We start from the raw sequence: 15,721 nt of genomic DNA on the forward strand, positions 1-15,721 counted from the left end.
GGCAGCTATCCCACAGAGCACCTCTTTCTCTTCTGCCACTAAGACTTGTGGGAAAGCAGAGGGGGTCGCAGGGCATCCCAATGCCCTGGTCAGCTTCTGTACCAGATGACTGGAGGATAGCTAATGTGATGCCAATTTTAAAATGGGCCCCAGAGGTGACCCTGGCAATTACAGGCCTGTAAGCCTCTCTTCAGTACCAGGCAAACTGGTTGAAACTATAATAAAGAACAATATTGACAAACGTATAGATGAACATAATTTGTTGAGAAAGAGTCAGCATGGTTTTAGTAAAGGGAAATCATGCCTCATCCAGGGCTGGTGCAACCACTAGATGAACTAGGCAGTCGCCTAGGGTGCCAAGTGGTTGGGTGCCAAGTGGCAGGGAGGAGCCACCTTCCGGAGGCACCAGAGAGCCAGAGCATCAGCTTGGGGGGGTGGTGAGCCCCAGCCATGGAGAAGCCAGCACAGCACAGTGAGGGCAGCAGCCCTGCAAAGGTGGCAGCACCGCTAGTGGGGAGCAGCCATGCCCCTCGCCCCACCTGCCCAGGCTGCGGCCCAGCGCCCCCCGGGGGGGCTCCTGCATGCTGCAGCAGATGCATGTGGGCGGCGGCCCCCATGCGCTCCCCGGCTACCCCCTCGCTCCGCTCGGGTTCTGCAGCTCCTCAGCGTGTGAGCTGCCACTGCAACTGCCCCTCCCGGAGCTCTCCCCTTCTTGCTGCCTCAGCACTCTTTGAGGAAGGGACTGTTCGCACGGCAGCCTGGCCACGCATTTTGCTTCCACGTGGAGCCAGCGTCTGACCAACATAGGCATGGTAAGGGGAGTCCCGGGGGGCAGTCAGGGAGCAGGGGGAGGGTTGGATGGGTCGGGAGTTCTGGGGGGGTTGTCAGGGGCGGGGTGAGGAAAAGGATCGGAGCAGTCAGGGGACAGGGAGCAAGGACGGGTTGGGTCAGGAGTTCTGGGGGTCCTGTCAGGGGGCGGGGAGTGGTTGGATAGGGCGTGGGAGTCCCGGGAGTCTGTGTGGGGGTGAGGGTGTGGATAAGGGTTGGGGCAGTCAGGACAGGTAGGAGTTAGGGTCCTAGAGGAGCAGTTAGGGTGGGGGGGTCTCAGGAGGGGCAGTCAGGGGACAAGGAACAGGGAGGTTTAAGTAGGGGGTGGGGTTCTGGGGGGCAGTTAAGGGCAGGGGTCCCAGGAGGGGGCAGTCAGGGGACAAGGAGCAGGGGGAGTTGGAGGTTCTGAGGGGGCAGGGAGTGGGAAGTGGGAGGGAGTGGATGGGGCTCTCCCCCTCCATCCTTTTTTTTGATTGTTGAAATATGGTAACCCTAGGTGTGGGGGGAGCCGGCGTGCATCCACTGCAGCCTGCAGGAGCCCCCGGGTGGGTGCTGGGCCGCAGCCTGGGAAGGAGGGGCAGGGGGGCGCGGATGCTCCCCGCTAGTGGTGCTGCCACCTTTGCAGGACTGCTGCCCCCCTGGGCCGCGCCAGCTCCTCCATGGCTGGGGCTTGCTGCTGCCATCGCAAGTAGGACGCTGTGGCTCTCAGGTGCCTCCAGAAGGTGGCTCCTCCCTGCCGAGCTGCTGCAGTGGCCCAAGCCTGGCAAAGCCAGTGAGTGGACTTGGGGTGGGATGGGGTGGGGAGGGCTCATCGGGGGGCTGCACACCCTCCAGGGAAATTCAGGGGGCAGGGAGGGGGAAACCTGGTCTGGGGAGTAGCTCCTGGGCACGGCTGGCCCTGGGGCAGGCTGGCCCCTGGGGTCTATAAAGGATCATTGGGATTTGCCACTCAATGAACCGATGTGCATGGCGGGTGGGGGGGCCACAAGGTGGAAGTTTTGCCTAGGGCGCAAAATATCCTTGCACCAGCCTGGCCTCACCAGTCTACTAGAATCCTTTGAGGGGATCAACAAGCATGTGAACAAGGGGGATCCAGTGGATAAAGTGTATTTAGATTTTCAGAAAGCCTCTGACGAGGTCTCTCACCAAAGGCTCTTACACAAAGAAAGCGGCCTTGAGATAAGAGGAAAGGTTCTCTCATGGATTGGTAACTGGTTAAAAGATAGGAAACAAAGAGTAGGTTTAAATAGTCAGTTTTCAGAATTGAAAGAGATAAATAGTGGTATCCTCCAGGAGTCTGTTCTGGGACCAGTCCTATTCAACATATTCATAAATGATCTGGAAAAAGGGATAAACATTGAGGTGGCAACATTTGCAGATGATACAAAATTACTAAGAATAGTTAAGACCCCGGCAGACTGCAAAGAGCTACAAAAGGATCTCTCAAAACGGAGTGACTGGGCAACAAAATGGCAGATGAAATTTAAAGTTGATAAATGCAACGCAATGCACATTGGAAAAGATAATCCCAACTATACATATAAAATAATAGAGTAGAAATTAGCTGTTACCACTCAGGAAAGAGATCTTGGAGTCACTGTGGATAGTTCTCTGAAAACATCCAGTCAATGTGCAGCGGCAGTCAAAAAAGTGAACAGAATGCTGGGAATAATTAAGAATGGGATAGATAATAGGACAGAAAATATAATGTTGCCTCTACATAAATCCATGGCACGCCCACATCTTGAATACTGTGTGCAGATGTGGTCGCCCCATCTCAAAAAAGATATATTGGAACTTGAAAAGGTTCAGAAAAGGGCAACAAAAATGATTAGGAGTATGGATCAGCTTCCATATGAGGAGAAATTAATAAGATTGGGACTTTTCAGCTTGGAAAAGAGATGGCTAAGTGGAGATATGATTAAGGTCTATAAAATCAAGACTAGTGCAGAGAAAGTAGATAAGGAAGTGTCATTTACTACTTTTCATAACACAAGAACTAGGGATCACCAAATGAAATTAGTAGGCAGCAGGTTTAAAACAAATAAAAGGAAGTATTTCTTCACACGACACACAGTCAACCTGTGGAAATCCTTGCCAGAGGATGTTTTGAAGGCCAAGACTATAACAGGGTTCAAAAAAGAACTAGATAAATTCATGGAGGATAGGTTCATCAATGGCTATTAGCCAGGATGGGCAGGGATGGTATCTCTAGCCTCTGTTGGCCAGAAGCTGGGAATGAGTGACAGGGGATGGATCACTTGATGATTATCTGTTCTGTTCATTCCCTCTGAGGCACCTGGTACTGGCCACTGTCTAAAGACAGGATGGACCTTTGGTCTGACCCACTAGGGCCAGTCTTATGTTCTTATGATGCATACTAGCAATCCCTGGGCTTCCGTCCGCATTTGGCACTATCGTTCAATGGTTTGTGTACTGTGCACCCTGCCTCTTTTGGGCTGCAGGAATGGATCCCAAATGATGACCAGTATGCTCCTCGCTCTGACCAATACATCATGAGTGACAGTGGAGTTATTCCTTAAACTACAAAGGCAGGAGGAGTGCGACATTGATCTCGCCACGTGTAGTAACTATGACACAAGATTGCTTGTGGCATTCAGGGAGGTACTGACCACAGGGGAAAGCTGCTTTTGGGCTCAGGAAACAAGCACTGAGTGGTGGGATCACATTGTGATGCACATCTGGGATGATGAGCAGTGGCTGCAGAACTTTTGCATGAGGAAAGCCACATTTATGTGACTGTGTGATGAGCTCACCCCAACCCTATGGCACAAGGACATGAGAATGAGAGCTGCCCTTTCGCTGGAGAAGTGCGTGGCGATTGCATTGTGGAAGCTGGCTACTCCAGATTGCTACCGATCGGTTGCTGACCAATTCGGAGTGGGAAAGTCGACCATTGTAGTCATATTGATGGAAGTGTGCAGGGCCATTAATCACATCCTGCTCCAAAAGACCATGACTCTGGGCAACGTGCATGACACTGTGGATGTCTTTGCACATATAGGCTTCCCTAACTGTAGAGGGGTGATAGATGGCATGCACGTTCCAATCCTGGAATCAGACCACCTAGCCACAGAGTACATTAATCACAAGGAGTATTTCTAAATGGTTCTCCAGTCACTTGTGGATCCCTGTGGGCGTTTCACAGACATTAATGCAGGCTGGTCCAGAAAGGTTCATGATGCACACATCTTTCGGAACACTGGCCTGTTCAAGAAGCTGTAAGCAGGGACTTTCTTCCTGGACCAGAAGATCACCATAGAGGAAGTTGAAATGCCCATTGTGATCCTGGGAGACCCCACCTACCCCATAATGCTATGGCTTATGAAGCCATACCCGGGGCAACTTGACAGCAGCAAGGAGCAGTTCAACAACAGGCTGAGCAAGTGCAGAATGCCTGTGGAGTGTGCATTTAGCCATTTAAAAGCCTGCTGGCGATGCCTGTGTGGGAAGCTGGACGTGGCCGATGGCAATATTCCTATGCTTATAGCTGCATGCTGTATGCTCCATAATATTTGTGAAGGGAAGGGTGAAAGCTTCACTCAGGGCTGAACCGCAGAGGCTCAATGCCTGGAGGCTGAGTTTGGACAGCCAGAGACCAGGGCTATTAGAGGGGCACAGCGCAGGGCCATAAGGATCAGTAATGCCTTGAGGCAGCAATTTGAAGCTGAAAGCCACTAGTATTTGTTGTTATGCTTGGGATTGCAGTGCTTGTAATGTTAGGAGGTGATTGGTGCACATGATGCAAGAAGGGGGCTTAACATAATTGTATGTTGCTTTACAGTGCTCTTTTTGCTTTCATTTAACAGAATAAAATTGCTTTCAAACAAACACAATTCTTTTATTAAAAGACAACAACCAGAGGAAAGAGTCAAATAAAAAAATTCATCAGCAGGGAGGGGAATGGGAGGAAAGGTCTCAAGAGGAGGAGGGGGTTGCAAGACAGCTACAGATTTGTGTATGTCCAGGGATCATACCCAACCTTCTCCTTTGGAGTACAATGCAGCGGGTGTTGTACTTCAGCAGGGCCAAACTGCAGAGGAATGGGTTTTGAGTGCTCTGGATATTGGGAGTTCACAGTGCTGGACTGTGAGGAGGGAGGAGTGGAATGCTGCGGGTAGAGAGTGGAGCTAGGAGGTTGATAAGAGTGTGTTGGCGGTGTGTGTGGGATGCATGGGAAAGAGTTTTGCAACAGTGGCTGCAGGAGAGGGCAGGCACGGAGCTGCTTGGTTTGAAGAGCTAGTATCACCTGGAGCGTGTCCACTTGGCACTCCATAACGTTTAAGAGCCTCTCCGTGGCTTCTTTCTGGTGTGCTGCATTCTTCTTTCGGTCCCTCTTCTTGCCATCCCATCACACCTTCAATTCCTGTTTCTCAGCGGCAGAATGCATCATAACCTCACAGAGAAAGTCCTCTTTAGGTCTTCTTGGCCGCTTTCTAATTCTGCACAGCCATTCTGTCACCGATAACAAACAGGGAGGCTGGGCTCTCTATGGCGTTTAAATGCAACATTTTACAGAAGCAGTATTGTTTGCAACACAGATAACAGTGATTCAGTGCTTTAAAACACAGCCAGTACTCACACACCTGTCACTAACTGGCTGACCCCAGGCAAGTACACATGAGCCACAGGACCCCCAAATGGTGAGTAGCCTCAGGGGCTGGGTAAATCACTGTTCTTGGACCCTGCTGTACACTGGGTACATGGCTCTTGGGGAGAACCAGCACTGTAGGGAGAGTCTGCTAATCATTCCTGTCACAGTTTCCACAGGAGGTGATCATTATGGAAGATATCTTGCTGCTGAGGGTGAGCAGGGAATCAAGGGAGGGTCTTCTCCAAGCCTGTGGCTTCTGCCCTGACCCCTATGCGGCTCGCCTGTGTGCAGCAATGGTGTCCCCTCCACAACCCGCATGATGGCAAAGTGGCACGGGGAAAGTTACTGTTTATTGGAACAAGAAACAAAGCAGCTCTGCTGAGGAACCTGTATCAGCAGATTGCCCAGTATCTCCATGAGAGTTTCCTGGAGATCAATGAGGGAGAGTCACATGAAGTGAGGGAGTCTATCAACAGCCTGTTCTGCCGTTTAGACTAGGCATGTGGTGGGAAACAAGCCTGCTTCCTGCAACCCTCCTGCCCCCAACAACTCGCTTCAGCAATTCCCCAAATCAGATCCACTTACCAGGGGCCTCCTCTCCTGTTTGTGCTTTGCCAAGATCCGACTGTTGTGACTGGCTAGGCTCCTCCATGGTAGAAAAGAACTCCTGACTTCATGCATGTCTGACCTCTGAGTCATCCTCTGCCTCTGGGTCTCCCTCCCCCTCTTCGTTCAAGATTTCCTTCTCCTGGCTTGGTCCATTCTTGATTGGCACGCGAGCCAATGAAGTAACCACAAGAGCCTTCGCAGTGGAGGTGGGGTCGCCACCGAGCAATCGCATCCAGCTCTTTGTAGAACCAGCAGCTTGTGGGCGCAGCACCAGAGCTGCGGTTTGCCTCCCACGCCTTGTGGTAGTATTCTGCAGCTCCTTCACCTCACTGCAGTGTGTCCCAGTCATGGCCCATTTTTATCATGCATCATGAACTCTGTCCGTAGGTGTCACCATTCCTACGGCTGGAGCGCAGCTGGGACTCCACAGCCTCCTCTCCCCAAACGCTGATGAGATCCAGCAGCTCAGCATTGCTTCAAGTGGGGAATCGCGTGGTGTGTGGAGCAGGCATGGCCACCTGGAAAGATGCACTGACACCACTGCACACATCACGAGTCAGACAGGAAGGACTTTCAAATTTGCAAAGGAATGTATGGGGTGGGGATAATGGTTCGTCACCTGAGGGCAGGGCAGTAGAGTTCAAACCGATGACCAGAGAGGTGAGAACAGGCATTATGGGACACCTCCCAGAGGCCAACTGCAGCGTTGTAATCGCCATGGGGTCTACACTGGCACTGCAGCACTGTAGCCCCGGCGCAGAAAGCTCTACGCCTCTCGTCGGGGTGGTTTTTTTAGAGCGCTACAACTGTGCAGTTTCTAATCACTAAGTGGCTTGGCAGTGTGTACATCTTGGAGTTACAGCGCAGAAAGCTGCTTTACTGCACAGTAACTTGCCAGTGTAGACAAGGCCTCGATTAGCTAGTCAGCTAACTAATTAGTCAACCCCTCAAACTGAGTACCTAAAACAAAAACCCTGTTATAAGAAAAACACAAAACTGCGAATAGCAAAATATAAATGATTCTTTCTCCATCAGCACATTTAAATAAGAAAAGAGTTGGTGGACCAGACTGGTTGAGACAATTTAACCAAAACAATTTGGCTAAAAACAAACATTCAAAGGATGCCATTAAAATGAAAGAAATTAGCTTTCCTTCCAATTTCCCCTTTCTATAACTAACACTGCCAGGGCTTCCTTGCTGGAAGATTAACAGTATCATTAGCCTGCTGCAAAATGCTTCCGAGTTAGGAGAAAACAGCCTGCATTGGACTCCTGTGACTCAGCTTCTCCCAACCCAGACAAGCCGCATGTCTTTTTCTAAAGAAGCTGCCCTGATTACTTGCCCTCAATGGAATCTGAGTCCAGCAACCGGGAATCTATTGAGCATGCCCAAAACTACCAAAACTAATTCCAGAAACTTCTGGGAGTGGAATGCTAATTGTATAGCTGCGTAGCAACAATAACCTAGACACAACTTGTTCCTCCCTCCCCATCCCGCTCTACAGAGTTCTTAAAATGCTATTTTCCTATTAGGCATGTGGGTTGCATATGCACTCCATGCTCTCTGCCCATTGGCATCAAGAGGTCCCTGGTGTCATGTTCTGGGGTGCAATCCAGACCAGTGAGGGATTGTGTCACTGTCTGCCCTGTAACCTTGGGTTCCTCACAATGCTTTGCTGTTGTAGCTACAACCTGCACATTTGGAGTGTCTGTATGCAGTGGTTGTCAACCTTTCCAGACTAATGTAACCCTTTCAGGAGTCTGATTTGTATTCCATACCCCTAAGTTTCACCTCACTTAAAAACTCAGGCTTCAGCCCCATGCGGCAGGGCTTGGGCTTGGCTTTTTTGCCCTGGGCCTCAGTGAGTCTAATGCTGGTGACACTAATGGTGATAGCATTAAAATGAACTCGCCCACAGTTTGAGAACCTCTGAGCTAGTATATAGAACAGTATAAACAAGTCATTGTCTGTATAAAATTTTAGTTTGTACTGGCTTTGCTAGTGCTTTTTATGTAGCCTGTTGTAAAACTAGGCAAATATTTAGATAAGTTGATGGAAAAATTCTACAGACCCCAAGGGATATGGTTGAAAACCATTGTGCTACACAACTCTGTTTCAGCAGTTCTGACCCCAGCAGGCTGTCTACAGCTCCACAGCCCAGCCCTGACTTCCACCAGCTTTGGTTACCCTTGCAGGGTGACCCCAGCACATCCCCAGCTCTCAATTTTCCCAAAACTGTGTGCTATGCAGTGCCCAGCCCACTCCTGGACAGTTCAGAGAAATGGGTTGTTTGTTCCTTTAAAGACACAAAACCACAATATAGCTTATTAACTTAACTGCGGATCAATATACCCTTCCCTTTAAACACAGCAGTGAGCTGGTTTATGGTAAAAATTAAATAAATTTATTAACAAAGTGGACATAGGATTAGCCGACTTCAAGTATCAGGAATGAAGACAGAAAGAGTTATGAGTAAAACAGAACAAAATACACTTCTAAAAGTCTAAAACTTAATCTAGCAAGATACAGGCTTTATTCAAGGTGGTTTCTCTCACCAAAAAGAATGAGGAGTACTTGTGACACTTTAGAGACTCACAAATTTATTTGAGCATAAGCTTTCGTGGGCTAAAACCCACTTCATCGGATGCATACAGTGGAAAATACAGTAGGAAGATATATATATATATACACAGAGAACATGAAGAAATGGGTGTTGCCATACCAACTGTAACGAGGGTAATTAATTAAGGTGAGCTATTAGGTGAGCTATTATCAGCAGAAGAAAAAAAACTTTTGTAGTGATAATCAGGATGGCCTATTTCCAACCATTGACAAGAAGGCATGAGTAACAGTGTGTGGGGGGGAAATTAGCATGGGAAAACAGTTTTACTTTGTGTAATGACCCATCCACTCCCAGTCTTCATTCATTTCCAGAGACTTCAGTCCCCCACTTGTTTGAAGGACCCATCTTTCTTAATTTGCAAGGGCTCTGTTCCCTTGTGTCTGGCTAATGATGGATGCCAAAGATGGATCCTGTCCTTGCTTATATCTTTCAAAGTTCAATGAACTTATTTCAAGAGGCAGGATGAACTCATGCTGTTCTTCCCTTCCTGTGGGCTTCTTATCCCCCTGTATGAGTCCTATGTAAACAGAGTTTCCATTGTTTCTGATTCCACATGTTTAATTGATGTAGGAGACAGGTAGATAACTGTAACATTCCCTCCTGTGTGGGTCAACTGTACAGCCTAATATCAATGAGTATCCATAACTCCTTATGTTGTCATTGTGAAATGTATGTTAATGCATCCATTACTCACTCTTATAACACAGTAATATTGTATACCATCAGTTGATGCAATTGCTTATCACATGAGATTCATAGATTCTAGGGTCAGAAGGACCAATATGATCATCTAGTCCGACCCCCTGCACAAAGCAGGCCACAGAACCCTACCCATCCACTTCTATAACAAACCCCTAACCTATGCCTGAGTTAATGAAGTCTTCAAATTGTGGTCTGAAGACCTCAAGCTGCAGAGAATCCACCAGCAAGTGACCCATGCCCCACGCTGCAGGGGAAGGCGAAAAACCTCCAGGGCCTCTGCCAATCTGCCCTGGAGGAAAATTCCTTCCCGACCCCAAATATGGCGATCAGCTAAACCCTGAGCATGTGGGCAAGACTCACCAGCCAGCACTCAGGAAAGAATTCTCTGCAGTAACTCAGATCCCATCCCATCCAACATCCCATCACCAACCACTGGGCATACTTATCTGGCGATAATCAAAGATCAATTGCCAAAATTAGGCTCTCCCATCATACCATCCCTTCCATAAATTTATCAAGCTTAATCTTAAAGCCAGATATGTCTTTTGCCCCCACTACTCCCCTTGGAAGGCTGTTCCAGAACTTCACTCCTCTAATGGTTAGAAACCTTCGTCTAATTTCAAGTCTAAACTTCCTAGTGTCAAGTTTATACCCATTCGTTCTTGTGTCTACATTGGTACTAAGCTTAAATAATTCCTCTCCCTCCCTAATATTAATCCCTCTGATATATTTATAAAGATCAGGCATATCCCCCCTCAGCCTTCTTTTGGCTAGACTAAACAAGCCAAGCTCTTTGAGTCTCCTTTCATATGACAGGTTTTCCATTCCTCGGATCATCCTAGTAGCCCATCTCTGAACCTGTTCCAGTTTGAATTCATCTTTCTTAAACATGAGAGACCAGAACTGCACACAGTATTCCAGGTGGGGTCTCACCAGCGCCTTATATAATGGTACTAACACCTCCTTATCTTTGCTGGAAATACCTCGCCTAATGCATCCTAAAACCACATTAGCTTTTTTAATGGCCATATCACATTGGCGGCTCATAGTCATCCTGTGATCTACCAATACCCCAAGGTCCTTCTCCTCCTCTGTTGCTTCCAACTGATGCGTTCCCAATCTATATCTAAAGTTCTTATTATTAATCCCTAAGTGCATGACCTTGCACTTTTCACTATTAAATTTCATCCTATTACTATTACTCCAGTTTACAAGGTCGTCCAGATCTTCCTGTATGATATCCCAGTCTTTCTCCGTGTTAGCAATACCCCCCAGCTTCGTGTCATCTGCGAACTTTATTAGCACATTCCCGCTTTTTGTGCCAAGGTCGGTAATAAAAAGGTTAAATAAGATTGGTCCCAGAACCGATCCTTGAGGAACTCCACTAGTAACCTCCTTCCAGCCCGACAGTTCACCCTTCAGTATGACCTGTTGTAGTCTCCCCTTTAACCAGTTCCTTATCCACCTTTCAATTCTCATATTGATCCCCATCTTTTCCAATATGACTAATAATTCCGCATGTGGAACCGTGTCAAATGCCTTACTGAAATCTAGGTAAATTAGGTCTACCGCATTTCCTTTGTCTAAATAGTCTGTCACCTTCTCAAAGAAGGAGATCAGGTTGGTTTGGCACGATCTACCTTTAGTAAAACCATGTTGTACTATGTCCCAATTACCATTGACCTCAATGTCCTTAACTACTTTCTCCTTCAAAATTTTTTCCAAGACCTTACATACTACAGATGTCAAACTAACAGGCCTATAGTTACTCGGATCACTCTTTCTCCCTTTCTTAAAGATAGGAACTAAGTTAGCAATTCTCCAGTTGTACGGTACAACCCCTGAGTTTACTGATTCATTAAAAATTCTCGCTAACGGGCTTGCAATTTCATGCGCCAGTTCCTTTAATATTCTCGGATGAAGATTGTCCGGGCCCTCCGATTTTGTCCCATTAAGCTGTTCAAGTATGGCTTCTACCTCAGATGTGGTAATATCCACCTCCATATCCTTATTCCCGTTTGTCATCCTTCCATTAACCCTAAGCTCCTCGTTAGCCTTATTAAAGACTGAGGTTCAGACCCTCTCCCTTTATGGACCAGTAAACCTTTGAAATGGATTCTTGTGAACAATAAAATTCAGACTGAACTTGTCTCTTCATGCTGCAGACACCATGCTGTCTTATTCCTCGCTTGCTAGTTTGAGATTGGCCTCTGCAACTTGTTAGCTTGATGGGTCTGCTTACTGCTTATATGTAAATTGAGGTAAACACACATTCCTTTGTTTAGGATAGATCTGTTTAACTATTCCTCCTGACATACCTGGTTTGAACATATTTTAGTTATTATTCCAGCATACATACCTAACTCTTAATACCCATCATGTACATACATGACTTAAGATTATTAATGATCAGTGAGTTCATTTTCAAATGATTCCTTGCAAGGTATATTTTCAATAAATATCACAACAGTGTGCAAGGTGTGAATACAGCTGTGCTTAGTCTGACAACTGAGTCACAACTGGCATTAATTAGATTACCGTTCTTTAATTCTCTTCTCATATCAGTTGCTCCATTATCTTTCCTGGAATTGATATCAGAGTCTGTCATCCCATTTACCCCTTTAAAACATTGATACAACATTAGCTTTCTTCCAGTCTTCTGGAATTTCCCCAATATTCCAACATTTATTGAAAATCAACATTAATGGTCCAGTGAGCTTCTCAACCAGCTCTTTTAAAACTCTTGGAAGCAAGTTATCTGGACCTGCTGATTGAAAAGTGTTTAACTTCAGTAGCTGCTGTTTAAAATCTTCCGGAGACACTATTGGAATGGAAAGAGTGTTCTCATCAACCTATGACTGACTACCTCATCTGTTTTTTCCCCAAATACAGAACAGAAATATTTATTGAACACTTTTCTGTATTATTATTATTGATAATTTTACCATTTCAATCTAGTAACAGACAAAGGCCATTGTTAGGATTCTTTTTGTTCCTAATATATGTAAAAAAAACTCCTTATTGTCTTTAACTCTGCTGGCTATAGATTTATCCTTGTGTCCCTTTACTTCCCTTATCTATTTTCACATGTGAGAGTTCTGTTATGCTGCAGGGTGGACTGAATGGGTGGCAAGAGCTGTGCATAGACATTTTTACTATATACATCTAAATAAATAAATACATCATAAATCAATCTGAAATCTAACAGGGCCCAAAGGGGAACAGAGTGATCGTCTGATGTACACAGTAAATACAGAGGGCCAGGTCTTCAGCTAGTATACATTGGCTGAGTCCCACTGAAGTCAGTGGAGGTACACTGATGTACTCCAGCTGAGGATCTGGCCCAGAGCTACAAAACTGATAAATAGAAGAGTACAGTGTAGCAAAGAGCAACTATAGCCTCCAGTTCCTTAACAAAAAAACAACTAAAAGAACTGTGTGAAATAGGCACATTCATGTACACAAATTACAAACACATGCAACAATTGAAAACAGACTTGAGCTAAAATTATTATTATTTATATTCCAGTAATGCCCAGAGGCCCCAATCAGGGTCTTATAGAGTTCTCTCATCTGCCAGTGCCTGGAATTCAGCTCTCTGGGGTTGGCAGCAGGACACTTTCAGCTGAAGGCCCCTATCTTTGGAACATGCTCTCCTGTATGTGTCAGAACCCCATTTTGACAAACTTCCAGTTATATTTATGAGATTGTTCAGTACCCTTCCTCCCATCTGGAGACTGCCATCATGATTCCTTTCTGTACAAGCCTCCCACTACCCTCCTCTTCCATCTTCTGGGTGAGATCAACTATGCTGTTTGATTGCCCCTAAGCCCAGAACTCAAGGAGTCAAAGACCAGCTTCTAAGGGTACTTCTACACTACGAAATTAGGTCGATTTTATAGAAGTCGATCTTTAGAAATCAATTTTAGACAGTCGATTGTGTATGTCCCCACTAAGCGCATTAAGTCAGCGGAGTGCGTCCTCAATACCGTGGCTAGCATCAACTCATGGAGCGGTGCACTGTGGGCAGCTATCTCACAGTTCCCGCAGTTTCCACTGCTCATTGGAATTCTGGGTTAACCTCCCAATGCCTGATGGGGCAAAAACATTGTTGTGGGTGGTTTTGGGTACATGTCATCAGTAGCCCCTCCCTCCCTCTGTGAAAGCAACTGAAGACAATCATTTCATGCCTTTTTTCCTGGGTTACCCGTGCAGACGCCATAGCATGGCAAGCATGGAGCCTGCTCAGCTCACCACTGCTGTTGTGAGTGTTGTAAACACCTCACACATTATACTGTAGTATGTGCAGAACCTGCTAAGAGACTGCAACATGAGGATGATTGTGAGGAGGACATGGACACAGACGTTCCTGAACTCATGGGATGTGGCAATTGGGACATCATGGTTGCAGTGAGGTTGGATGATACAGTGGAACACCAATTCTGGGCCCAGCAAACAAGCACAGACTGGTGGGACCGCATAGTTTTGCAGGTATGGGATGATTCATATCATATCAAAACTTTCACATGCATAAGGCCACTTTCCTGGAACTCTGAGTTGCTTTCCCCCACCCTGAAGCACAGGAATACCAAGATGGGAGCTGCCCTGACAGTTGAGAAGCGAGTGGCAATAGCCCTGTGGAAGCTTGCAACGCCTGACTGCTACCGGTCAACAGGAATCAATTTGGAGTGGGAAAATCCACTGTGGGGACTCCTGTGATTCAAGTAGCCAATGGAATCACTGATGTTCTGCTTTAAAGGGTAGTGACTCTAGGAAATGTGCAGGTCATAGTGGATGGCTTTGCTGCAATAGGGTTCCCTAACTGTGGTGGGGCGATAGATGGAATGTATATCCTTATCTTGGCCACCTTTCCAACCAGTATGTAAACCGCAAGGGATACTTCTCAATGGTGCTGCAAGCACTGGTGGATCACAAGGGACGTTTCACCAACATCAAAGTGGGATGGTCGGGAAAGGTGCATGATGCTCGCATCTTTAGGAACTCTGGGCTGTTTGAACAGCTGCAAGAAGGGACTTAATTCCCAGACCAGAAAATTACCATTGAGGATGTTGAAATGCCAATAGTTATCCTTGGAGACCCAGCCTACCCCTTACTCCCTTGGCTCATGAAGCCATACATAGGCAGCCTGGACAGTAGTAAGGAGCAGTTCAACTATAGACTGAGCAAGTGCAGAATGGTGGTAGAATGTGCCTTTGGACGTTTAAAAGCTCACTGGCGCTGTTTGCTGACAAAGTTAGACCTCAGTACAACCAATATTCCCATTTTTATTGCTGCTTGCTGTGTGCTCCATAATATCTGTGAGAGTAAGGGGGAGATGTTTATGGTGGGGTGGGAGGTTGAGGCAAATCGCCTGGCAGCTGATTTTGAGCAACCTGACACCAGGGAGATTAGAAGAGCACAGCTGGGCATGCTGCACATCAGAGAGGCTTTGAAAACCAGTTTCATGACTGGCCAGGCTACCGGGTGAGAGTTGTGTGTGTTTCTCCTTGATGCAACCCCACTCCCTTTGTTGTTTTTAATTCCCTGTAAGCCAACCACTCCCCCCTTCAATCACAGCTGACAAAGGAAATAAAGTCATTATTATTTTGAAACCATGCATTCTTTCTTTATTAATTAATAAAGAATGAGATAACTGACAAGGTAGCTGTGGGGGGACGACGAGGGAAGGACAAGGCCACATTGCTTATTGTAGCCACACTATAAATCAAAACTGTTTGAATGACAACTTTCTATTGCTTGGGCCATCATCTGGAGTGGAGTGGGTGCGTGCCTGGAGCCGTCCCCCCCAGCATTCTTTGGCATCTGAGTGAGGAGGATATGGAACTTGGGGAGGGGGGCAGGCGGTTATACAGTGGATGCAGTGGTGGTCTGTGCTCCTGCTGCCTTTCCTGCAGCTCCACCAGACACCTGAGCGTGTTCGTTTGCTCCCCCATTAGGCTCAGCATCGCATCCTGCCTCTTCTCATTGCGCTTACTCTGCCACTGAATGCCTCCATACATTCAGTTGTGTCCTATCAGTGCAGGAGGACTGCATGAGCTTGGAAAACATGTCATTGTGAGTGTGGTTTTTTCGCCTTCTAATCTGTGATAACCTCAGGAACGGAGATGATAGAAAAAGCATAGAAACATTTGCACCTGTGAGACGATAAAATGGAAGAGTAAAATTTAAGATGATACATTTCTGAGAACAAAAGGGAGACTCTTTCACAGTGAATCAAGCAATTCACAGCAGACTGCACATGTGCTTTAGGTACAAAGTCACATTTTGCCTTTTATTTCGAGTGCCCGCCGGTATGGTGACACATCACACACAGCTGGGCAAC

Source organism: Gopherus flavomarginatus, chromosome 9 (genome assembly GCF_025201925.1).
Source record: "Gopherus flavomarginatus isolate rGopFla2 chromosome 9, rGopFla2.mat.asm, whole genome shotgun sequence".
NCBI lineage: Eukaryota > Metazoa > Chordata > Testudines > Testudinidae > Gopherus > Gopherus flavomarginatus.